The sequence below is a fragment of the Mobula hypostoma genome, chromosome 5, assembly GCF_963921235.1.
Source record: "Mobula hypostoma chromosome 5, sMobHyp1.1, whole genome shotgun sequence".
Lineage (NCBI taxonomy): Eukaryota > Metazoa > Chordata > Chondrichthyes > Myliobatiformes > Myliobatidae > Mobula > Mobula hypostoma.
The window spans coordinates 114,537,190-114,564,765 of NC_086101.1; the positions used below are offsets into that span (position 1 = coordinate 114,537,190).

Here is a 27,576-nt window from a genome sequence, read left to right on the forward strand (position 1 = left end):
AGAGAGCATGGCCTAAAATGGTGAGAGCCCTTGATGATAGATGCTGTTTTCCTGCGATGGTGCTCCTTGTAGATGTGTTCCCTTAGCATTGTCCTGATGTCTACCCATGAGCACTCTCATCATTGTTTTGGTCAGCGTGGTGTCTCACTGGAGGCTCTCTCATGCCATCCCAGTGTCAATGTGGGTGCTCCCTCGGCATCTGAAGTGTTGGTCCCAGGAGTGTGCTGGTTGGTAAATGGGTTTTTACAGTAGTTAATATTTTTGTATCAGTCATCTGTTTTGTAGTTTCAGCTATACACTAATTATATTTAATCTTGCCCCTGCAGAATATTTTGTTGGATTATTTTCTAAATTGCTGAATTTGCTTGACTTTTCAGGAGATTCCAACACTCAGTGACAGTCAATATGAAAAGCTCTTCCAGTCTGTTATAGACAAGACTCTAGAGGAATGCATAGGTATTGTACCAAGTTGTTAAGTTGGCTACCACCCAGACTCGTATCTCTTTTCATTCTCATTCATTTTTTCAAAGTTCGAAGTGAATTTTATTATCAAAGTACATATATGTCACAGTATACAACCCTGAGATTTATTTTCCTTGTGAGCATATTCAGCAAATCTATGGAATAGTAACTATAACAGGATTAATGAATGATTAGAGTTTAGAAAACAACTGCAAATGCAAATAGAAATAAATAGCAAAAAATAAGCAGAAAATGAAATAACAAGATAAAGAGTCCTTAAAATGAGATCATTAGTTGTGGGAACATCTCAGTGGATGAGCAAGTGAGTATAGTTATCCCCTTTGTTCAAGAGCCTGATGGTTGAGGGTAGTAACTAGAGATAAGAGTCAGAATCACTTGTTGGCAAATGAGAAGTTCATTTTAAATAATTATATAATAGTGATAAATGAATCACAAAACTTTCAGAAAAATGTCCATTTAGTTCACTAATATGCTGGTCTGATTTATATGTGATTGTTTGCTCATCTCTTATACTTGTGCCTCTCTTAGTGTGTGCTTTTAAAAATGCTTGTTTAATTATGGGGGTGTTTTGGGACTGGTAGAATTTGAAATTTATTCTAAGGCCAGTTTTACCAAGATATGATAGGTGTATCTTTGGGGATAATCAAGATATCTTTGTGAAGTAATTGAGAGAAATTGTACAGTGCACATGTATTAAGTTCATATTGTGGAAATGGAATTGTAGCTGGTCACTTGGTTGTCTTTTCACTGGACTTTGTCAGAAGATGAAATTCCTGTTTGGATGAAAGAAAACAATCGGAATAATGACTAATTCACTGTCGAAATCTATATTCTACTAAAACTCTCATGCTCTATTTGTCTGTTTGTTACCTCCAATTAGCGTAAACGGTGCATTACAGTGGCACTACTTTTGGCTAAATCGACTTAAAGTGCGCTAACCTACAGAATGCAGGCAAGGTTCAGGGTTATATATTCATTAAAAATTGCTCACTCACCAAAATTATCAGCCCCGCTTTCACCCGAGAGCCGATGTCAGCCATGATGGAAACCGCGACGCATGCGCATGGCCAGCCTCAGAAGCAACTCATGATGCTCACAGCAGCGACACCAACCGGAGCAAAAGGGCAGGGCAGCTCTATTTCGAGCAGTTACTTTCTGCTAATCACCACCAGCATGTGCAGGATTGGGACCGATCAAACTGAGACCCATCAATAAGAGATAATTAAATCTTATTGTAATGATGTACTTCAAGACACCCATCAAACCCTTTGCTGCTGTCAAAGGACAGCGGTGACTATATCACGTCCATTTAGGAGCGCGCCAACCACATCATCAAAAATAATCAGCATCCTGCAGGCTTTGGTGTTACTGCTTCGTATCTTCTATCCAGCATTAGGGTAAAAAAAAATATGGTCAGTCTAATTATGCTGCGTGGAAGAGAAGGGGGACATTATGGTCGAGATAACGCCAAACGTCATCGGGAAGTGGCAAGGAGAGGGAGAGAACAAGAATCAGATGAGGCCAGGGCCGCACAACTCCAGGATCAGAGAGTCAAGACAAAAAGGATGAGAAAAGAAGAGACAGAGGAGCTGAGAAATGCATGTCTGCAGGATCAGAGACAAACAACAAACAGCAGAAGAGATGAAGAGACGGGGACGAAAGGACTGCACATCTCCAGAATGACAAAAACAGACACTGAAGGAGGAGAGAGGAAGAGACAAAGGAACAGAGAAATGCACATCTCCAAGATCAGAGACAAAGAATAAACAGCGGAAGAGATGAAGAGACGGCGGATGAAAGGACTGCACGTCTTCAGAATGACAACGAGAGGCACAAGGGTGCAGATCAACCAGAAATGATGGCATCAAAAGTGTCCTTTGTAAACGAGGAGGAGCTATATTTTGCCTTAGTACGCTTCGTTCTTCTTTAATAAACTGAGGTTTTCTTCAATTTCCAAAGCAAAACGATACCAATAGCATTCAGGAAAATTTAATGTTCATTCTGTTCACGTCAGACTGCACTACCCTTCTCTCAAAGGGTGCCCCAACGGGTCACCCCGTTGTCTAGTTGTATTCTAAGAATTATACATCAGTCCTCTATTTAGTTATGGAAGAAAAGTTGGCAGTGCTGTTTTTTGTTAGGAGAGGAATTTTATGACACAAATGCAACAGAAAGAATCAGAATCAGCATCAGGTTTATTGTCACTGGCGTATGTTGTGAGATTTGTCAACTTTGCGATCGCAGTACAATGCAGTACATAATAAATATAAAAAAAACTGAGTGTGTATATATATATATCTATATCTATATACCACTAAAATTCTCATGCTCTATTTGTCTGTTTGTGACCTCCAATTAGCCCAAACGGTGCATTACAGCGGCACTTTTTTTTGACTAAATGGACTTAAATTGCGCTAACTTACACAATGCATGCAAAGTTCAGGGTTATATATTTGTATAAAATTGCTCACTGGTCAATCAACAGGCCCCGCTTTCCACAACCCGAGCCGATTCCAGCTTTAATGGAAACCACGATGCAACACCGCAATGCGTGCGCACGGCCAGCCCCAGCAGCGCCTCACGATGCTCACAGAGACGATTCCACCTTTCATGGAAACTGCGATGCAACACCACGACGCATGCGCACGGCCAGCCTCTGCAGCGCCTCATGATGCTCACAGCAGCGACACCAACTGCAGCAAAAGGGCAGAGCTAACACGTCCATTTAGGAGAGCGCTAACCACATCATCAAGAAGAATCAGCGTCCTGGAGGCTTTGGTGTTATTGCTTCAGATCTTCTATCAAACGTTAGGATAAAAAAATACGGACAGCCTAATTACGCGGCGTGGAAAGAGAAGGGGATCATTATGGTCAAGAGATGACGCCAAACCTCCGGAAGCGGCAAGGAGAGGGAGAGAACAACAATCAGCTGAGGCCAGGGCCGCACGGCTCCAGGATCAAAGAGTCAGGACAAAAAAGATGAGAGAAGAAGAGACAGAGGAGGAGAGGCATGCACGTCTCCAAAATGACAACAATAGGCACAGAAGGAGGAGACAACAAGAATCGGATCAGGCCAGGGCCACACAACTCCAGGATCAGAGAGAAAGAACAAATGGTAGAAGAGATGAAGAGACAAAGGATGAAAGGGCTGCGCGTCTCCAGTATGACAAAAAAAGGGAGAGAAGGAGGAGAAAGGAAGAGACAGAGGAGAAAAGGAAAGATCAACTCCAGAATATGCGGCAAAGAGTACCCTATTGCATAATGAGCAAAGAGAAGTATATGAATATGTGTGCGACTGCTTGGAAAGGAATCTCTCTTCAATAATTTTCATTGATGCACCAGGAGGAACAGGCAAGACATTTATCATCAACTTGATTCTCGCTAAAGTTAGAGGAGATGGAGGTGTTGCTATTGCTGTAGCATCATCAGGTATTGCAGCAACATTGACGCCTGGTAGTAGAACAGCACATTCAAGATTCAAAATACCCCTCAAAGTCAATGAAGGTGCCCTTTGTAACATTGATAAAAACACCAATACTGCAAACTTACTCCAAAATGCGAGGCTTATTGTCTGGGATGAGTGCCCCATGATTAGGAGGGAGAGCTTCGAAGCTGTGGACTGGACTCTTCGTGATGTATGCGGCAAGAATGAGGCCTTCGGGGGTATTTTAACCATTTGCTGTGGCGATTTCCGTCAGCTTCTAGCAGTTGTGAAATGTGGAAATGATGTTAATGTGGAGAATTCATGCATAAAAAAATCTTACTTATGGAGAAGCTTCATTAAGTTTCAATTGAAGAGAAACATGCGATTGAGTGAGGGAGAAGGACGATATTCTGAGTTCTTATTGGATGTTGGAGAAGACAAGATTGAGAAAAAAATGAAAACGATGAAATCGAATTACCTGAAGATATGATTCTGCCAGCAAAAACTATGGAAGAGTGCACTGATTTCATCTACCTGACATTCGACAATCCTACAGAACTGTTCTTGAGGAATTCTATCTTGGTTCCTCTCAATGAAATGATGCGAAAAATAAACTTCATTAGACGCTTCCCTGGAATCATGAAAGAATTCTGTTCCTTCAGTGCCGTAAGTGAAGGAGCTAATGCCACTCATTTTCCAACAGAATTCCTTGATTCGGTCGAACTCTCTGGATTGCCCCCACATAAACTGGAATTGAAAAGGGGATCTCTCATCATTTCTTTTTTCTTTTTAAACCTTTTTATTAATTATTGAAAATCAACAACAGAGAAAAATACATCAAAATAATCAAGATAACATATCCATATGTATAGTAAAAGTTAAACTAACAACCAGGCTGAACAGTGTATCAATAATAATCAAAAAACAAAGTATTAAGAGCACAAACCCGGAGCTATGCGCCATACAAGCTTCCATAAAAAAAGACATCAAACCGCCAACCAAATTCTTATAACCAAGCATCAGAAAAGGACCATCTTAATTAACTCAAGTCAAATGATAATAACGGGCAAAAGAACCCCACCTTTTCTCAAAGTCAAATTTAGGATCAAAAGTTCGACTTCTAATTTTTTCTAAACTAAGACATAACATCACATGCTTGGAGAGATTGTCTAAAATATTTCCTAATGTAAATAGTCAGTGCGATGATGCAAAACTGAGATAGCTACATTGACACATATGTTTTGGTCGTGTTCTGTATTGAAACAATTTTGGAAATCTATTTTTTCTATAATCTCTAAAGCTTTAAGAATCAATTTACAACCTAATAAATTGACAGTTTTGTTTGGTATAATTCCTCAACATATTCACGGTATTTCTATATCTGACCAATACGTAATTGCATTTGTCACATTATTGGCTAGAAGGGCTATTTTATTAAAATGGAAAGATGCCTCTGCTCCCACTTTGATACAATGGTTCTCTCTCATTTCAATGAGGAACTTGGATCCACCAAGGCTTTGGAATGGAACACGAATGATGGTGGAAGAACTGCACGACAATCTCATCGTAGCAAAGATAAACATTGGTGTGTTCAAAAATGACATTGCATTGATCCCAAGAATTACCCTCAGTTTATCAGAAGGGGAAGATGTCCCTCTTCAGTGGAGTCAGTTCCCGATACAGTCATGCTTTGCTATGACTATACAGAAGGCGCAAGGCCGGACCATGGAGAATGTGTTGATTTATTTGGAGAAACCGGTATTCCAGCATGGTCAGCTGTATGTGGCTTTAAGCTGGGGAAAAAGAAATGAAAACATTAAAGTATTCTTGAAGGGTGGCAGATCAACCAGAAATGTCATCAAAAGTGTCCTTCGTTAAACGAGGAGGAGCAATATTTGTCTTGCTATGCGTCTTTCTTCTTTAATAAACTGAGCTTTTCTTCTTTAATTTCCAAAGCACAGCACATCAGACTGCACTACCTTTCTCTCAAAGGGTGCCCCAACGGGTCACCCAGTTGTCTCGTGTGTGTGTGTATGTATGTATATCTACACACACACACACACACACACACACACACGCGCACACGGGGTGATTGATAAGTTTGTGGCCTAAGGTAGAAGGAAATGAATTATTAACTTCAAACTTTCTGCATTTTCACTCAGAGTTGAACTGCACGTGCATGTAACGAGAGCTGTATAACTCATCTCCTTCTACCTTAGGCCACTAACTTATCAATCACCCCTGCTGTGGACCACTTCTACAAAGAAGGGATCCATATGCTCCACGACCGCTGGACTAAGTGTGTACGTGTAGGAGGGGACTATGTCGAAAAATAAATGTGCTAGGTTTTCTAAAATTGACTCCTTCTACTGTAGGCCATGAACTTATCAATCACCCCGTGTGTGTGTGTGTGTGTGTGTGTGTGTGTGTGTGTGTGTGTGTGTGTGTATATATATATATAAATAAAATACAGAGTTAAAATAAATAGTGCAAAAACAGAAAATTTAAAAAATAGTGAGGTAATGTGCATGAGTTCAATGTCCATTTTGAAATCGGATGGCAGAGGGGAAGAAGAATCATTGAGTGTGTACTTTCAGGCTTGTGTATCTCCTTCCTGATAGTAGCAATGCGATCAAGACATGTCCTGGGTGGTGGGGTCCTTGATGATGGAGCTGACTAATTTTACAACTCTCAGCAGCTTGCTACAATCCTGTGCAGTAACCCTCCTCCCCCCCCCCCCCATACCAGACAGTGATGCAGCCAGTTAGAATGCTCTCCATGGTGCATCTGTAGTAGTTCTTGTGTGTTTTAGGTGACATTCCAAATTTCCTCAAATTGTTAATGAAATATAGTCGCTGTCTTGCCTTCTTTATAGCTGCATTGGTATGTTGGAATCTAGTTAGATCTTCAGAGATATAGATACCCAGGAACTTGAAATGGCTCATTCTGTCCACTTCTGATCCTCTTTGAGGATTGGTTTGTATTCCCATATCTTATCCTTTCTGAAGTCCACAGTTCTTTGGTCTTACTCATGTAGAGTGCAAGGTTGTTATTGAGACATCACTCAACTGGCTGATGGATCTCACTCCTGTACGCCCTCTCGTCAACATGGTGAAATTTGTTGTTTTTGCGGCATCAGTACAGTGCAATGCATAAAATAATACTGTAAACTGTAATACTGTATAATATATGTTATAAATAGTAGACCCTCCATTGATCAGGGTCGACCGTGGATGTTGTGTCCCAGCTGTCTACACAAGCCAGGCCGGTATAAATTATTTTATTCTAGGACGAGGGAGATGTCTTCATTTTTTAAAGAAAGGGGCTTCCCTTCCTCCACTATCAACTCTGCTCTTAAACGCATCTCCCCCATTTCACGTACATCTGCTCTCACTCCATCCTCCCACCACCCCACTAGGAATAGGGTTCCCCTGGTCCTCACCTACCACCCCACCAGCCTCCGGGTCCAACATATTATTCTCCGTAACTTCCGCCACCTCCAACGGGATCCCACCACTAAGCACATCTTTCCCTCCCCCCCCCTCTGCATTCCGCAGGGATCGCTCCCTACACAACTCCCTCGTCCATTCGTCCCCCCCATCCCTCCCCACTGATCTCCCTCCTGGCACTTATCCGTGTAAGCGGAACAAGTGCTACACATGCCCTTACACTTCCTCCCTTACCACCATTCAGGGCCCCAAACAGTCCTTCCAGGTGAGGCATCACTTCACCTGTGAGTCGACTGGGGTGATATACTACGTCCGGTGCTCCCGATATGGCCTTTTATATATTGGTGAGACCCGACGCAGACTGGGAGACTGCTTTGCTGAACATCTACGCTCTGTCCGCCAGAGAAAGCAGGATCTCCCAGTGGCCACACATTTTAATTCCACATCCCATTCCCATTCTGACATGTCTATCCACGGCCTCCTCTACTGTAAAGATGAAGCCACACTCAGGTTGGAGGAACAACACCTTATATTCCGTCTGGGTAGCCTCCAACCTGATGGCATGAACATTGACTTCTCTAACTTCCGCTAAGGCCCCACCTCCCCCTCGTACCCCATCTGTTACTCATTTTTATGCACACATTCTTTCTCTCACTCTCCTTTTTCTCCCTCTGTCCCTCTGAATATACCTCTTGCCCATCCTCTGGGTCACCCCCCCCCCGTCTTTCTTCCCGGACCTCCTGTCCCATGATCCTCTCGTATCCCCTTTTGCCTATCACCTGTCCAGCTCTCGGCTCTATCCCTCCCCCTCCTGTCTTCTCCTATCATTTTGCATCTCCCCCTCCTCCTCCAACTTTCAAATCCCTTACTCACTCTTCCTTCAGTTAGTCCTGACGAAGAGTCTCAGCCTGAAACGTAGACTGCACCTCTTCCTATAGATGCTGCTTGGCCTGCTGCGTTCACCAGCAACTTTGATGTATGTTGCTTGAATTTCCAGCATCTGCAGAATTCCTGTTGTTTGCAGTATAAATTATAATAAGTTTTGTATACAATTAAATAAAGTAGTGCCAAAAGAGAGCAAATATAGTGAGGTAGTGTTCATGGGTCATTGTCTGTTCATAAATCTGGTGGAGGAGGGGAAGAAGCTGAGTGTGTGTCTTCAGAGCCCATGACTACAGAATAAAGAGCGAGAGAGATAGGTAATTGGCTAATAGATTATTTTGTATTCTGTGTGTGTTCTTAGTTTGTTACCATAATTTTGGAATTAGCATTAGAGTAGAGAGGAAATGACCACCTAGCGCTCTCTGGTCATGTTCTGCAAATCTATTTTACAAAGCAAGTGCATTAGATGCACTTCACTAATTGGAATTCACTTTTTTTGAAGAGTTAAAGACATTTAAGTTTCAAAGTGAACAAAAGCGTTGGCAACTCAAAGAAGGCAAAATAAGGGGTTTCATTTTAATGGCATTGAGCAATATTTCATACACAATGGATTCTGGTTAATTGGGACACTGGGACCAATACATTTTGGCACAATTAAGTGATTGCTCCAATTAGTGAAGTTACATGGAAATAGTTAAAAAGGTATAAAAAAGACAAACTACCGCTTGTCAGTAACAAGTTACGTGTTTAAATTTAATACAGAACAAAATTAGGACACTATCAATATTACTATGGTACTATAAAACTATGTATCATTTTTTAATAGTTGATATTTAACAATAGATGAATTCATCCAGTGTATGCATTCTTTTGATTGATTGTAAATAAACACAATCAGCATAGACACCTAGTGTAGATAATGGACTGCCAAAGTTGAAAGTAAAATTTTTTACCAGGATACATACATGTCACCACATACAACCCTGGGATTCTTTCTCCTGTGGCATACTCAGCAAATCTGTAGAATAGTGACTGTAAACAGGATCAATGAAAGAACAATAGCATAGAGGAAAACAAACTGCAAATGCGGATTTAAACAACTAGCAATAAATAATTGAAAGCATGAAATAACAAGATAAAGAGTCCTTAAAGTAAGGTAATTGATTGTGGGGATATCTCAATAAATGAGTGTAGTTATCCTCTTTTGTTCAAGAGCCTGATGGTTGAGGGGTAGTAACTGTTCTTGAACTGTTGGTGCGAGTCCTGAGGCTCTTCTACCTTCTACCTGATGGCAGCAGTGAGAAAAGGAGATCTGGGCGGTGAGAATACAATGCTTTCGATGATTGCATCCTCTAAATCTTAATTTTTATTGTAACATTCAAGATGATTGTCGGTACTTCGAATTCTTTGTAGTACCTAACTTGTTGAAGTCGTGAAATTTTTTCATTTCACTCTGGCCATATCTGGCATCTCCAAGCCTGAATGCTTGAAACCGCAGTGAGAAAAGCAATTCTGAATTCTTGCTAGCAACACACATAAAAATTGCTGGTGAATGCAGCAGGCCAGGCAGCATCTATAGGAAGAGGTACAGTTGATGATTCGGGCTGAGACCCTTCGTCAGGACTAACTGAAAGAAAAGATAGTAAGAGATTTGAAAGTGGGAGGGGGAGGGGGAGATTCAAAATGATAGGAGGAGCAGGAGGGGGAGGGATGGAGCTAAGCGCTGGAAAATTGATTGGCAAAAGGGATACGAGAGGATCATGGGACTGGAGGCCTAGGGAGAAAGAAAGGGGGGGGCCCAGACGATGGGCAAGGAGTATAATGAGAGGGACAAAGGGAGAAAAAGGAGAGAGAGAGAGAAAAAATTAACAATAGTAAATAAATAAATGAATAAGGGATGGGGTACGAAGGAGAAGTGGGGCATTAATGGAAGTTAGAGAAGTCACTGCTCATGTCATCAGGTTGGAGGCTACCCAGACGGAATATAAGGTGTTGTTCCTCCAACCTGAGTGTGGCTTCATCTTGTCAGTAGAGGAGGCCGTGGATAGACATATCAGAATGGGAATGGGACGTGGAATTAAAATATGTGGCCACTGGGAGATCCTGCTTTCTCTGGCGGACAGAGCGTAGGTGTTCAGCGAAACGGTCTCCCAGCCTGCGTTGGGTCTCGCCAATATATAGAAGGCCGCATTGAGAACACCGGACGCAGTGTATCACCCCAGCCAACTCACAGGTGAAGTGTCACCTCACCTGGTAGGACTGTCTGGAGCCCTGAATGGTGGTGAGGGAGGAAGTGTAAGGGCATGTGTAGCCCTTGTTCCACTTACAAGGATAAGTGCCGGGAGGGAGATTGGTGGGAAGGGATGGGGGGGACGAATGGAGAAGGGAGTCGTGTAGGGAGAAATCCCTGTGGAAAGCTGGGGGGGAGGAGGGAAAGATGTGCTTAGTGGTGGGATCCCATTGGAGGTGGCGGAAGTTATGGACAATTATATGTTGGACCCGGAGGCTGGTGGGATGGTAGGTGAGGACAAGGGGAACCCTATTCCTAGTGGGGTGGCGGGAGGATAGGGTGAGAGCAGATGTGCATGAAATGGGAGAGATGCGTTTGAGAGCAGAGTTGATGGTGGAGGAAGGGAAGCTCCTTTCTCTAAAAAAGAAGGACATCTCCTTCGTCCTGGAATGAAAAGCCTCATCCTGAGAGCAGATGCGGCGGAGACGGAGGAATTGCGAGAAGGGGGTGGCATTTTTGCAGGAGACAGAGTGAGAAGAGGAATAGTCCAGGTAGCTGTGGGAGTCCGTAACAGAGACAGAAAGATCAAGAGAGGGGAGGGAGATGTTGGAAACAGACCAGGTAAACTTGAGGGCAGGATGAAAGTTGGAGGCAAAGTTAATGAAGTCAGCGAGCTCAGCATGCGTGCAGGAAGCAGTGCCAATGCGGTCGTCGATGTAGCGAAGGAAAAGTGGGGGAAAGATATCAGTATAGGCTTGGAACATGGATTGTTGGTCTTCCCTTCCTCCACCATCAACTCTGCTCTCAAACGCATCTCCATTTCACGCACATCTGCTCTCACCCCATCCTCCTGCCACCCCACTAGGAATAGGGTTCCCCTTGTCCTCACCTACCACCCCACCAGCCTCCGGGTCCAACATATACTTCTCTGTAATTTCCACCACCTCCAATGGGATTCCACAACTAAGCACATCTTTCCCTCCCCCCCCCCCGCTTTCCACAGGGATCGCTCCCTATGCGACTCCCTTGTGCATTCGTCCCCCCATCCTTCCTCACCAATCTCCCTCCTGGCACTTATCCTCGTAAGCGGAACAAGTGCTACACATGCCCTACACTTCCTCCCTCACCACCGTTCAGGGCCCCAGACAGTCCTTCCAGGTGAGGCGACACTTCACCTGTGAGTCGGCTGGGGTGATATACTGCATCCGGTGTTCCCGATGCGGCCTTCTATATATTGGCGAGACCCAACGCAGGCTGGGAGACCTTTTCGCTGAACACTTACGCTCTGTCCACCAGAGAAATCAGGATCTCCCAGTGGCCACATATTTTAATTGTACGTCCAATTCCCATTCTGATATGTCTATCTATGGCCTCCTCGACTGTCAAGAAGCCACACAGATTGGAGGAACAACACCTTATATTCTGTCTGGGTAGCCTCCAACCTGATGGCATGAACATTGACTTCTCTAACTTCTGTTAATGCCTCACCTCCCCTTTGTACCCCATCCGTTATTTATTTATTCCCCCCTCCCTCTCTCTCTCTCTCTCTCCTTTTTCTCCCTCTGTCCCTCTCACTATACTCCTTGCCCATCCTTTGGGCCTCTCCCCTCCCACTTTCTTTCTCCCTAGGCCTCCCGTCCCATGATCCTCTCATATCCCTTTTGCCAATCAACTTTCCAGCTCTCAGCTCCATCCCTCCCCCTCCTGACTTCTCCTGTCATTTCAGATCTCACCCTCATCCTTCCACTTTCAAATCTCTTACTATCTCTTCTTTCAGTTAGTCCTGACGAAGGGTCTCAGCCCGAAACGTCGACTGTACCTCTTCCTATAGACGCTGCCTGGCCTGCTGCGTTCACCAGCAATTTTTATGTGTGTTGCTTGAAATTCCAGCATCTGCAGATTTCCTCGTGTCTGAATTCTTACTGCTCGTTCCTTGCTAACTATCAGTGACAATGATCACTGTATTTTGAATATAAACACACACAATTGATGTATTCAAATTCTGTTCGCTTTAATCACTTTGTTTTTAACGGTCACGTGACTGATGCCAGTTAGAAACTGTTCGGCTAAAGTCTCCTGCCCCAATTAAGTGGCAGTCTATGAAAGAAATGAAGGGAATTTCGGCTATTTTTTCAATTAGTTTCTGATCTTTAAGAGTCATCCCACATAAGAGGGTGCCTTGGTAAACCAATGGCCAAATTAACTGGAATCCACTGTATATTTTCTTATGACAGAGAAAGTGATTGTTCAACCCATCAAGGCTATGCCTGCTCTCAGGGCAGTTCTATTAGTTCTAATGGCCCACTTATTTTCCTACCATGTGCCACTCAGCTCCACCCTAACTCACCTGCAATTCACCTATCCTGAGGACAATTTCCAGTGGCCAGTTAACTTACCAGCATGTCTTAGGAATGTGGGCGGAAACAGAAGAAGCCCACACAATTACAGGAAGAACATGCAAACTTCACCCAGACAGCACCAGAGATCATGATGGAAGCCAGGTCACTGGAACTGTGCTGCACCACTGTACACAATGGCTGAAACTGTTTTACACCTAGGAAAGATGATCACACCGGTCTATTCATCAGACACCAGGGGTCAAAATCAAACCTATGTCAGCTTTAGCAGATGGAAACTGTTGGATCCTGATATTTTTGCAATCCAAAAGTTCTTTTGAAGTCAAGAGTAAGAAATAAAGCTTATTGCTTTCAGTTTGCTAATGTTACAATAGAAAAGAAGAACAAGAAAGAGAAAAAGAAGAAGTGTCAAGATTGCAAAGCAGAGAAGAGACTAAAAAGTAGTCATGGTATAGACAAGAGATAACAAAATTCCATTGACAGCAATTAATCTATAAAATAGCTGGATTCATGTGGCGTGACACCTACTGAAAATTAAAAAAGTTTCTTGAAAAATACAGAGGTAACTGTACCGCAATTATTGGAAGATTCACTGAACAATTAGATGTATATAGGTGATTATACAAAAATACAAGTATTGGGAATTTAAACTACAAGAAAAATAACAATTCTACACCCCAATCCAACAAAAACATCGGTAAGGGTTGAAAGAAAAGTATACTACCTTTCACCGATAAGACTCTTGTCTGCAATAACTGTTAACCATAGAAACATAGAAAACCTACAACACAATACAGTCCCTTTGGCCCACAAAGCTGTGCCAAACATGTCCTTACCTTAGAACTACCTAGGCTTACCTATAGCCCTCTATTTTTCTAAGCTCCATGTACCTATCCGGGAGTCTCTTAAAAGACCCTATCGTTTCCACCTTTACCACAACCACTGGCAGCCCATTTCACGCACTCACCACTCTCCGCGTAAAAAAACTTACCCCTGACATCTCTGTACCTACTTTCAAGCACCTTAAAACTATGTCCTCTCGTGCTAGCCATTTCAGCCTGGGAAAAAGCCTCTGCCTATCCACACAATCAATGCCTCTCATCATCTTATACACGTCTATCAGGTCACCTCTCATCCTCCGTCACTCCAAGGAGAAAAGGCCAGGTTCACTCAACCTATTCTCATAAGGCATGCTCCCCAATCCAGGCAACATCCTTGTAAATCTCCTCTATCCCCTTTCTATGGTTTCCATGTCCTTCCTGTAGTGAGGCGACCAGAATTGAGCATAGTACTCCAAGTGGGGTCTAACCATGATCGTATATAGCTGCAGCATTACCTCTCAGCTCTTAAACTGAATCCCACGATTGATAAAGGCCAATGCATCGTATGCCTTCTTAACCACAGAGTCAACCTGCATAGCAGCTTTGACTGTCCTATGGACTGGGACCCCAAGATCCCTCTGATTCACCACACTGCCAAGAGTCTTGCCATTTATGCTGTATTCTGCCATCATATTTGACTTACCAAAATGAACCACCTCACACTTATCTGGGTTGAGCTCCTTCTGCCACTTCTCAGCCCAGTTTTGCATCCTATCAATGTCCCGCTGTAACCCCTGACAGCCCTCCACACTATCCACAACATCCCCAACCTTTGTGTCATCAGCGAATTTACTAACCTATCCCTCCACTTCCCCATCCAGGTCATTTATAAAAATCACAAAGAGGTAGGGGTCCCAGAACAGATCCCTGAGGCACACCACTGGTCACCAGCTTCCATGCAGAATATGACCCGTCTACAACCAGTCTTTGCCTTCTGTGGACAAGTCAGTTCTGGATCCACAAAGCAATGTCCCCTTGGATCTCATGCCTCCTTACTTTCTCAATAAGACTTGCATACTGACTCAGTACTTTTATATTTGTGTGCTGTAGCACTTACTTTTTATTCACAGTTATATAAATAATACTATTCTTTGCATTTCGTGGTTAAATGCTAACTGCATTTCATTGCCTTTGTATCTGTACTTGGCACAATGACAATAAAGTTGAATCTAAATCTAAAGGAGGGAGGAGAAGATGGCGACGCAGTGCGCGCAGCCTCTCCGGTGAAATGATATCGTATTTGTTAAATAGGGGCCGTGCACAATCCTGATTTGATGGAGACGGACGTGAGAAGCACGGAGGAACATCTGGAGAAACTTCTGAAATGCCCGGTTCGCTGCCGCTGCTACTGTGCGATTGAGAATCTCCGGAGGGAAGGCCCCAAATCTTCGGCTTTGCCTGTTGCTGGCGGCTGGGGTTGGGGTCGAAGCGCTCGGCAGAAATGGTGCTCGGTGCTTGGTGTCGGAAGGCTGGTTGGAGGCTCGAAGTTTTCGGACGGACCGAGAGTCGGACTGTGGTCGGATGCTTCCAGGATGCTGCATTGGCAAGTTTGCGGCGCTGGAAGCTCATGGCAGGGAGAGTTTTTTTCCTTCTACTGTTTGCATGAGATGCTGGGACTTTCGAGAGACTTTGAGACTTTTTTTTACCGTGCCCATGGTCTGTTCTTCCATCAAATTATGGTATTGCTTGCACTGTTGTAACTATATGTTATAATCATGTGGTTTTTGTCAGTTTTTCAGACTTGGTCTGTCTTGTGTTTCTGTGATATCACACTGGAGGAATGTTGTATCATTTCTTAATGCATGCACTACTAAATGACAATAAAAGGACTGCGTGTCCTCATAATCTAAATAATCTAATCTAAATCTAAATGGGGTACCTTATCAAATGCCTTGCTGAAATCCATGTACACTACATCTACTGCTCTACCTTCATCAAAGTGTTTAGTTACATCCTCAGAAAACTCAATCAGGTTGGTAAGGCATGACCTGCCTTTGACAAAGCCATGCTGACTATTCCTAAACATATTATGCCTCTCTAAATGTTCATAAATCCTGCCTCTCAGGATCTTCTCCGTCAACTTACCAACCACTGAAGTAAGACTCACTGGTCTATAATTTCCTGGGTGATCCCTACTCCCTTTCTTGAATAAGGGAATAACATCCGCAACCCTCCAATCCTCTGGAACCTCTCCTGTCCCCATTGATGTTGGAAAGATCATTGCCAGAGGCTCAGCAATCTCCTCCCTCACTTCCCACAGTAGCCTGCGGTACATCCCGTCCAGTCCAGATAACTTATCCAACTTGATGCTTTCCAAAAGCTCCTGAACATCCTCTTCCTTAATATCTACATGCTCAAGCTTTTCTGTCCGCTGCAAGTCATCCCTACAGTCGCCAAGATCCTTTTCTGTAGTAAATACTGAAGCAAAGTATTCATTAAGTACCTCTGGCATCTCCTCCGATTCCATACACACTTTTTCACTGTCACACTTGATTGGTCCTAATCTCTCATGTCCTATCCTCTTGCTGTTTGCATACTTGTAGAGTGCCTTGGGGTTTTCCTTAATCCTGCCCGCCAGGGCCTTCTCATGGCTCCATCTGGCTCTCCTAATTTCATTCTTAAGCTTCTTCCTGCTAGCCTTATAATCTTCTAGATCACTATCATTACCTAGTTTTTTGAACCTTTCATAAGCTCTTCTTTTCTTCTTAACTAGATTTACAACAGCCTTTGTACACCACAGTTCCTGTACCCTACCATCCTTTCCCTGCCTGATTGGAACGTATCTACGCAGAACCCCACGCAAATATCCCCTGAATGTTTGCCACATTTCTTCCATACGTTTCCCTGAGAACATCTGTTTCCAATTTATGCTTCCAAGTTCCTGCCTGATAGCCTCATATTTCCCCTTACTCCAATTAAACGTTTCCCTAACTTGTCTGTTCCTATCCCTCTCCAATGCTATGGTAAAGGAGATGGAATTGTGATCACTATCTTCAAAATGCTCTCCCACTGAGAGACCTGACACCTGACCAGGTTCATTTCCCAATACCAGATCAAGTACAGCCTCTCCTCTTGTAGGCATATCTATATATTGGGTCAAGAAACCTTCCTGAACACACCTAACAAACTCCACCCCATCTAAACCCCTCCGTCTAGGGAGATGCCAATCAATACTTGGGAAATTAAAATCTCCCACCACAACAACCCTGTTATTATTACTCCTTTCCAGAATCTGCCTCCCTATCTGCTCCTCGATGTCCCTGTTACTATTGGGTGGTCTATAAAAAAACACCCAGTAGAGTTATTGACCCCTCCTATTCCTAACTTCCACCCACAGAGTCTCCGTTGATAACCCCTCCATGACTTCCTCCTTTTCTGCAGCCGTGACTCTATCTCTGATCAACAGTGCCATGCCCCCACCTCTTATGCCTACCTCCCTGTCCTTTCTGAAACATCTAAAGCCTGACACTTGAAGTAGCCATTCCTGTCTCTACACCATCCAGGTCTCTGTAATGGCCACAGCATCATAGCTCCAAGTGCTGTTCCACACTCAAAACTCATCCGCTTTATTCATAATACTCCTCGCATTAAAATAGACACATCTCAAACCATTGGTCTGAGTGCGTCCCTTCTCTATCACCTCCCTAGCCTCCCTTTTGCACTGTCTCCAAGCTTTCTCTATTTCGGAGCCAAATTCCCTTTCCTCCATCACTTCAGTTCGGTTCCCACCCCCCAGCAATTCTAGTTTAAATTCTGCACAATAACCTTTGCAAATCTCCCAGCCAGGATATTGGTTCCCCTCAGGTTCAAGTGCAACCTGTCCTTTTTGTACAGGTCCTAACTGCCCCAGAAGAGGTCCCAATGATCCAGAAATCTGAATCCTGGCCGCCTGATCCAATCCCTCAGCCACGCATTTATCCTCCACCTCATTCTATTCCTATACTCACTGTCACGTGGCACAGGCAGTAATCCGGAGATTACTACCTTTGAGGTCCTGCTTCTCAACTTCCTTCCTAACTCCCTATAGTCCGTTTTCAGGACCTCCTCCCTTTTCCTACTTATGTCATTGGTACCAATATTTACCACGACCTCTGGCTATTCTCCTTCCCACTTCAAGATATCGTGGATGCAATCAGAAACATCCCGGACCCTGGTACCTGGGAGGCAAACTACCATCCGTGTTTCTTTCCTGAGTGCACAGAATCACCTATCTGACCCCCTAACTATAGAGTCCCCATCACTGCTGCCATCTTCTTCCTTTCCCTACCCTTCCGAGCCACAGGGCCAGACTCTGTGCCAGAGGCTGTTGTTTCCCCCCAGGTAGGCTGTTTCCCCCAACAGTACTCAAACAGGAGTATTTATTGTTAAGGGGGACAGCTACTGGGGTACTCTTTAGCATCTGCTTCAAGGATGGTTATTTCTTAGTCATGGTAAGGAAAAATTTAGTTACCAAGTTAAGAATCACATTCTTAGGTATCTGGATAAAGAAAAACAGATGCTGTAATACAGATAACAGCACCAGAAATCTTTATCAAGTGTCAAACGTATCATTAGTTGGAATTTTTTCTTCAGATACATATGTCACATTTAATGTCTGTGCCTCCTGTAAGGTTGGTGTTGGGCAGTCCTCCCAGTGAAGTTACTACCACAGTATTTAGACACAGTGATAATGAAGGAACTACAGTACATTTTGAAATCAGGATGGTATGTGACTTGGAGGGAGCTTGTTAAAATGGTTATGATTCAAATTGCCTTTGGCCCTTGCCCTTGGTTTGTGAGGTTCTGCTGGAATAGGCTATTCGAGCAACTTCTTAAGGGCAATGAGGGATGGGCTGCTCAGCGTGCAAAACCCTTGTCCCTTTAATGAATAAAAGAAATTGTAGATGGGACATACTATAGTCACAGTTCCCTGGTAATGTAGGGAGTAGGGTATCAATCATGTAGGCTGCTTTGTTTGGGGTGATGCTGAGCCTGTTAGAGTTGTTGGAGCTACACTTATCCATATAAATAGTGTTCCATCATGGTCCTGACTTGTAGATGGTTAACAGGTTTGGGCATGTCAACAGGTTCTATCCTACTCTTGATAGGGTTGGTCCATGTGAATTTCCAGTTAATAGGGACCTATCAGGATGTTGATGTTGTGGAAACCTAACCTCCATGGTCAGGCCATCTTTTGCCAGACATGGTTTTTAACTGGCACTTTCTGGCACTAATATTTGTTTCACATTATTCTATGCCGGAACATTGCCTTAATCTTGCAGCATGATTTGGAAATGGAGTTGAATATAGAGCAAATATTAGCAAACATCCCCACAATAGGAAGACCATCATTGATGAAAAAATTGGGAGTTATGCCCTGAGGAACTCCTGCAGTGATATCCTGGGGCTGGAATGACTAACTTCCAATAACTACAGCCACCTCAGTATGAGATGAGTCTCTGACTCGATGTCCAGTAATCTCATGTTACCAGATCTCCATGATGTCACGCTTGGTCACATGTTGCCTCAATGTCAAGGATGGTCATTCTCTCCTCACTTTTGGAATTCCAGGTTGTGATTTACTATGTCCCTTTGTTGGAGATTCTAGAACAAATGGATATAGCTTCAAGATAAGGTATGGCCATGTAAAAGCAAGATGCACAAAAATTTGTTTTCACAGAAAGTGCTGAATCTCTGGAACTCTCTGTCCCTGAGAGTTGTGGAGGCCTGATCATTACAGTTGGACATTACAAGTAGATAAATATTTGAAAGATCAGTACATCAAGGGCTACAAGCATCTGGCACAGAGAAGGCCTGGAGAAGATTAACTGAGATGAGCTTGAATAGTAGGACAGAGGAGGGGGCCAGGTGGCCTATTCTCACTTTTATTTTTTTCTGTCCTTTTGTGATGGATTGGTCCTAATGAAATCAAACATACTTGCCTCTGAGACAAGAAAGTAGTGGGAAACTTTAGAGGGAAGATCCAGTGCTGACCTACCAAGAAAAGATATCAAACAGAAGCCTGCTGTCCTCTTCAGTGGACATAAGAGATCCCATAAAAGGCAGCCATTCTGTTTTTTTTTCAATGACTAGACTAATCTTTATTGGGTTTGGCAGGGTGTAAGATGCTCCTTCCCTCTGCCAGCCTGCAGGTCGCACTTGGGCAAGGTGATGCAACCCCCCCCCCCCACGACTGAATCAGTGGCATGTAAAGCCATGGGGAGCAGGGGCTGGATGGTCATATGAACAGCTGGTGCATATCACAAGTCCTGGTTATGCAACCACTGACGCCAGGCAGACAATCTCTGAAGAGTATTGATAATGGCTGGGGATGGGGTCACCCATCTTGTAAAGACACTGCCTGGAAAGAAGGCAATGGCAAAACACTTATGTAGAAAAATTTGCCGAGACCAATCATGGTCACGGGACCATGATTGTCCATATCATACAACACGGTACATGAGGTGCGTAAAAAGGGCCCAGACAGTCATCAGGAACTGCAGCCACCGCAATCACAAACTGTTTCAGCTGCTACCGTCTGGCAAGCGTTATCATAGCAACAGGCTCCAGGACAGCTTCTTTCACCAGGCTATCAGATTTATCAATACATATTGATCTGATTATGTCCCCTTGTTGGAGATTCTAGAACAAGTGGACATAGCTTCAAGATAAGGTACGGCCATGTAAAAGCAAGATGCTTGTAAGGACTGTACAGATATGTATACAAAACAATTACATATACTATTATAGTGCTTGGGCAATATCTTCCCACATTTCCTCTCCTTATTGCTTGTACATTGCAACAGACATACAACATAGAGATTTTTACTACCTTGGATGTAAGAAATAAAATAAATACAAATAATGATAATAATGGTGAATATTCATCATCCAGTACCACAAAGAGAACTGTTGATTGGATCAATGTAACTTTGCTACTTGTGGGATATCTTGCATACAGATTGGCTGCTGCGTTTCTCACAAAACAACTAACTATGTATGTATTTTAAAAATAGTTTCTCAAGATATGATTAATTCTTACAAAACCAGCATTTCTTGTTTGTCCCTGATTCCCTTGAGAGCTGGTGATGGCTTGTCTTCCTAAACCATTGCAGTCCTTCTGGCAAAGGAATTCCTACAATTCCAGAATTTAGACCCAGTAACAGTGAAGGTGTGATGCTATTATAACACCGGCGACCTGGTTTCAATTTCTACCGCTGTTTGTAAGGAGTTTGTACATTCTCCCTGTGAATGCACGGGTTTCCTCCCACATTCCACAGAAGTAAAGGTTAGGAGGTTAATTAGACACAAGGGCGACACACGCTCGTTGTGCTGGAAGGGCCTGTAACTGTGCTGTATCTCTAAATAAATATTTATGAGTCCGAGTGATGACCTTACCTGGTCCCTTAATGTCATCTTCCCTGAACAAGAAAGCACAGCAGCGCCCCCACTTCCTAAGGAGATTGGCAGGCAAGTGAGATTCCCTTCCCCCATCTTAACTGATTTTTACAGGAGCACCATTGAGACCATCCTGACTAGCTGCATCTTCAACTGGTATGGGAACAGCAGAGCATCAGACCGAAAGTAACTATAAAGGATTGTGAGAACAGCCAAGAGGATTATAGGAGTCCTTAGTATTCATTGGGAACATTTATCAGCAGTGCTGTGTACATAGGGCCCTTAGTATTGTAAAGGATCACACCCATACAGATAGTATCCTCTTTGACTTTCTACCATCAGGCAGGAGACTCCGATGCATAAAAAAACAAATGGTCAGAATGGGAAACAGTTTCTTCCCTCTGGCCATAGGCTTCTGAACTCCCTGTCGCATTGGCTTCAAAGTGTCACTGGTTAATTTGTTCCGTACCTTACAATATTTAATTTATGCATTTTCATTTGTTATTTATGTATGATTTATCTGTAGATTTTATCCTTACCTTCATAAATTATCATGTGTTATGTGCTTTACATCCTGGTTTGGAGAAATGTCTTTCTATATACATTATATGGTTATATACTGTATGTTACATACATGTATATAATTAAATGACAATTTAATAATATAGATGTATAATGTGACATGGAATAGTATGATTGTTTCACCTGCTTACTGCCTGTAATTTTTTTGATGATAGAGGTTGTGGGTTAGGGAGAGAATAGAGACTCGGAGCCAAGGTCGGGCTGCTTCGAATGACTGGAAGTAGTGTCCCACAGGGTGCAATTCTGAAGCCAGTTTTGATTAATGATTTAGAGAGCATGATGTTGAAATGTACAGTTGATGCCAAGATAGGAAGTGACCCAGAAAAGCTGTAAAAAAGAAAGAGGAGATGGGCTAAATATTTGAAAATGCAACTCAGCATCAGTTTGTGGTTAATAATACAGCACAACTATAGTCTGAGTGGCAGTAAGCTCAGTGCTTCAAATGAGTAGAGACACTTTGTGGGTTAATGACAATACTAGATAAATAAGAATATATTACAAAAAACAAATTGAAATTTGAGTTTTGTCCTTAAAGTGTAAAAGACATTGAATCTATCCAAAATTTTAATACAACTTTGATTGCAATGGTGGGTTGTTAAAAAGGATATTTTTAGATTACAGAACAGAATTACTAAAATGGTGCTGGTTATGACAAAACAAAGCTAGACATTGACATTTCAGAATGACTGATCTTTATTTTAATTAAATAAATGAGATTACAAAGAATATGATGAAATTATTTAAAAAATAGATGGGTAAACAAAAGCCCACTGGTTTAGAACAAAACACTGGATAAGTCAAGAGATGTGAAAAAGAGCACAAAAGAAGTTTACATATGAAGCTGTGGAATTACTTCCAGATTAGAAAACAGAACTAGCATTCAAAGTTAGAACGGAGAAGTGAATGGAGGCAAAGGATTTATGAACAAAGTGGGTAAATGTAAGAATTTTTTGTGCATAAAGAATGAACACTGACTAGTTGGGTGAGAAGCCGATTTAAGTGTGTAATTTTTGTGTATAGTGGTACTAGGGAATTGGAACCTTAAATCTTCTGTAGCAAACTTCTGAATATGATATCTAAGCTGGGCAGGATGTGACAACTGATACTTCCCAGGGATCTATTCTGGTGCTTCAGTTTTTCACAATATACGTTGATAACTTGGATGAGTGATGTGGTTTTTATATTCTAGTCTGCAGATGGCACTGTTAGATACAGGAAATATTGTGAAGCAGAGCAGGATGTTATGACAGATGTAGAGGTTGGGAAAAAGCTTGACAGAAAAGAGTTGTTGGAAAGTTTGAGTTCATGTAGTTTGAATCTGAAATATAAATTGTAAGATTTTCTCAATGCTGAGAGACTGCTGGCTCACCAAGTATTCAGCTCAGCAAAACCACTGAACAGCTGCTAAAAGGAATTACCTGGGCAAATAGCTTCATCGTTAGAAGTTAGAAACTCAAAATCTGCTTCATTTGTATATGTATATGTGTGTGTCTATATCACACACACACATACATACATATATATGTACCTATTGTATACTTGAAATAGTTTAATTAAAGAAGTAGTGCAAAAACAGAAATTAAAAAATGGTAAGGTAGTGTTCCTGGGCTCATTGTCCATTCAGGAATTGCATGACAGAGGGGCAGAAGCTGTTTCTGAATCATTGAGCGTGTGTCTTCAGGCTTCTGTACCTCCTCCCTAATGGTAGCAATGAAAACAAGGCATGACCTAGGCGATGGGAGTCCCTAATGATGGATGCTGCCTTGATGAATGGAACACAGAGTTTTAGGGTGGAATTACCAAACTTACAGCTAAGGTAATGTGCCAAGATGCCAGGGATGGAAGAACATAAGAATTCTAGAAGTCTCAGAAGTAGGAAAGGAACAAGGCCTTAGAAAACTTGACATGGAATATTGAAAAGTTAAAACTGAGACAGAGTGGAGTGAGCAAGAGGGTTAATGGTGTGACAAGGCTGAGTGTGTTCAGTCTATGCACTTAATATCATATGAAGTGTTTTAATCATAGTACAGTTGGCTAACAAACAGCTAAGAAATAGAAATATGCTGAGGATAGATCCAAAGGGAATTTCAGAGCCAGTGTGGCTCAGCAAAACACAGGAGTAATAGGTGAGACTAGAGCAGCAGTCGGTGGCTTAGCCCCTCAAACTTGCCCTGCCATTCAACATAATCATGACTGATCTGCCCAGGACGTTCCTCATTCTCTCTTCTATCCCAGTTCCCCATTGCCCCCAATTCACCAATCCTTTATGTCTTTAAATGATGTAGCCTCAACAATCATCCTGGGTAGAGAGTCTCAGAGAGTCACATCCTCTGCAATAATTAACATGCATGAATCTGTTTAGATGAGCATTGATTTAGGGTAAAAAGTCTTCCTGGGTGAAATTTATCAGCATTACTCTGTGTGCAATAAGGGAGTATACCACTAGAGGGTGCTCTTATATGTAAAACAAATAAACTCAAGCAAATAAACCCAGAAATCCTAAAGTATCAGGTCAGGAGCCCTGTGGGAGCTCCAGGCATAACGCAGTCAATATATCTGAGCTTAATGGAGCTTTCCCTCATTAAACATGTCCTCATATGGTTCTTGTTGTACAACAATACGAGTGGTGCAAGAGCCACTCTTTCTCTGACCCACCACATTTAGAATCATTCTGTAATTGTATCCTTATAAAACAATATAAAAAGTTAATTTGAATCTCTTCAAGATTGTTCGGAACCCTGTGGGTTGCCCCATTATAGAAAAGATGTGGAGGTTTTGGAGAAGGTGCAGAAGAGGTTTACCAGGATGCTGCCCTGATTAGAGCCGTAGAGCCTGAGGGGAGGCCTGATAGAAATTTTAAAGAAAATGATAGGCATAGTCAGTGTGGTCAGCTGGTATCGTTTCCCCAGTATTGAAATGTCTAACACTAGAGGAATTTATAGGAAGAGAGGGGTTAAGTTCAAAGGAAAGGTACAGGGCAAGTTTTTTGCACTGAATGGTGGGAGCCCAGCATGGACGAAGGCAAATACAATAGAGATGTTTAAGAGGCTGTTAGATAAACACGAGTATGTAAAGAATGGAGGGATATGGACACAAAAACACGAGGAATTCTGCAGATGCTGGAAATACAAGCAACACACATCAAAGTTGCTGGTGAACGCAGCAGGTCAGGCAGCATCTCTAGGAAGAGGTACAGTCGACGTTTCGGGCTGAGACCCTTCGTTAGGATTAACTGAAGGAAGAGCTAGTAAGAGATTTGAAAGTGGGAGGGGGAAGGGGAGATCCAAAATGATAGGAGAAGACAAGAGGGGGAGGGTTGGAGCCAAGAGCTGGACAGGTGATTGGCAAAGGGGATATGAGAGGATCATGGGACAGGAGGCCCAGGGAGAAGGAAAAGGGGGAGGGGGGGAAACCCAGAGGATGGGCAAAGGGTATAGTCAGAGGGAGAAAAAGGAGAGAGAGAGAGAGAGAGAAAGAATGTGTGTATAAAAATAAATAACGGATGGGGTACGAGGGGGAGGTGGGGCATTAGCGGAAGTTAGAGAAGTCAATGTTCATGCCATCAGGTTGGAGGCTACCCAGACGGAATATGAGGTGTTGTTTCTCCAACCTGAGTGTGGCTTCATCTTTACAGTAGAGGAGGCCGTGGATAGACATATCAGAATGGGAATGGGATGTGGAATTAAAATGTGTGGCCACTGGGAGATCCTGCTTTCTCTGGCAGACAGAGCGTAGGTGTTCAGCAAAACAATCTCCCAGTCTGCGTCGAGTCTCGCCAATATATAGAAGGCCACATCGGGAGCACCGGACGCAGTATATCACCCCAGCCGACTCACAGGTGAAGTGTCGCCTCACCTGGAAGGACTGTCTGGGGCCCTGAATGGTAAGGGAGGAAGTGTAAGGGCACGTGTAGCACTTGTTCCGCTTACAAGGCCAGGAGGGAGATCGATGGGGAGGGATGGGGGGGATGAATGGACAAGGGAGTCGCGTAGGGAGCGATCCCTGCGGAAAGCGGCGGGGGGGGCGGAGGGAAAGATGTGCTTAGTGGTGGGATCCCGTTGGAGGTGGCGGAAGTTACAGAGAATAATATGTTGGACCCAGAGGCCGGTGGGGTGGTAGGTGAGGACCAGGGGAACCCTATTCCTAGTGGGGTGACGGGAGGATGGAGTGAGAGCAGATGTGCGTGAAATGGGGGTGATGCGTTTGAGAGCAGAGTTGATGGTGGAGGAATATGGACATTGTGTTGGGAGAAAGGATTAGCTCAGTTAGGCTTTTAATTACATTGGCACTACAACATGAACTGAAGGGCCCGTTTCTGTTTTGAATTGTTCTATGACGTTACAAAATGAACCATTTGATTCAACTACAAGGCTGTTGTGGTTCAACGCTGTTACTCACCTTCCTCTTTTCCCATACCATTCCTACGAAGCTACTCCTGATGCAGATGTTTCTTAATAAAAACTGCCTTCAGACCATTAAGGTTTCTGTGAGGGCTAGAAGGGGTAGTAATTTTCCTCTAGGATATACATGGAACCATGACCCTTTTCTACTCTAGTTTTCCCTACCCCAAATCTATTTGCTTCAGGTTCTTTCTACACTCAATTCCCTCCCTGATCCTATTCTTATCTTAAAGTCAAGAAGTTTTCTTTCAGCTCACTGTTACATTATCAGCTGATTAGGTGGTAGCTCCTATTCACTTCAAGAACTGCTGTGAGGGAGGAAAAGCATCTGATTTAAATGAGGATTCTGGGATGAAATGTATGACACAGAATTATGTCTCATCTGTTAAATGCAGATTACAGAGAAAATTTACAAGGATATTGCTGGGACTTGAGGACCTGTTTTATAGGGAAAGGTTGAATAGGTAGGACTCGATTACTTGGAGCATCAGAGAATGAGGGAAGATTTGATAGAGATATACAAAATTATACAGTAAGTAAAAGCAGGCTTTTTCCACTGAGTTTGGGTGAGACTATAACTAGGGGTCATTGGTTAAGGGTAAAAGGAGAAACGTTTGAGGAGAACATGAGGGGGAATGTCTTCACTCAGAGGGTGGTGCAAGTGTAGAATAAGCTGCCAGCAGAAGAAGTAGATGTGGGTTCAATTATAACATTTAAGAGAAATTTGGATAAGTACATGGGTGTGGAGGGCAATGGCCTGGGTGCAGAATAATAATTTGGCATGGACTAGATGGGATGAATGTCCTGTTTTCGTGCAGTAGTGTTCTATGACTATTTAAAATCAGGCTTTGTTGTTGACGTTCAGACATGATTAATGGGCACTTAACAGGAAACAACAGCAACCTACATCTGTAGACTTACAGTCATCAGGGGGTCAAACTCCTCATCAGAAGAAAAACGAGGAGAAAATCAGCAAGGAAGATTACATTTGAATGAAAAATTGAATGACGATTGAGTTTTGCTTTTAATTTTGCTTTTCAAAGTATATTCAAGGTACATTTATTATCAAAGAGTGTATAAATATAACCTTTTGTCCTGTCTTGAAACTAGACCTCTAGAATTTTGAAACTGACTTTAATTTATTTATTTTTATAACAGCTAGTTGTAAGAGGCATGAAATGCAAAGCTTTCAGGACAGTGAACTGCTCGTTACCAGGTTAGTGTCCAGATACCATTGTAATAAATAATGAATTATAATTGCTACACCATTTCATGTATTAACATTGATGTTGAAGTGGTTCCCAGAAAGATTCAGGGTTGGAAGTTTTTTTAAATTTAGCTTCTGAAGTTTGGTTCCATTCATTCATTAAGAACTTCTGCCAAAGTAATAATTATAACCCTCAATGTAGTAAAACACTATTGCTGGCTTATTTTCATCTGTGCTCATGTGAAGTATTTATCTCCACATAGTGAGAACATCGAACTCTCTATAAACACTGAACCCTCCATAG

General features: G+C 42.8%; 1 long non-coding RNA gene across 1 annotated transcript; it reads left to right on the plus strand.

Moving 5' to 3' along the window:
* Window positions 1-388: 388 nt before the first annotated feature.
* Window positions 389-27,572, plus strand: LOC134346264 (uncharacterized). The gene is made up of 3 exons (XR_010017883.1): window positions 389-456; window positions 27,224-27,281; window positions 27,536-27,572. It is a non-coding gene; the product is annotated as an uncharacterized LOC134346264 (long non-coding RNA).
* The last annotated feature ends 4 nt before the right edge of the window (window positions 27,573-27,576 follow it).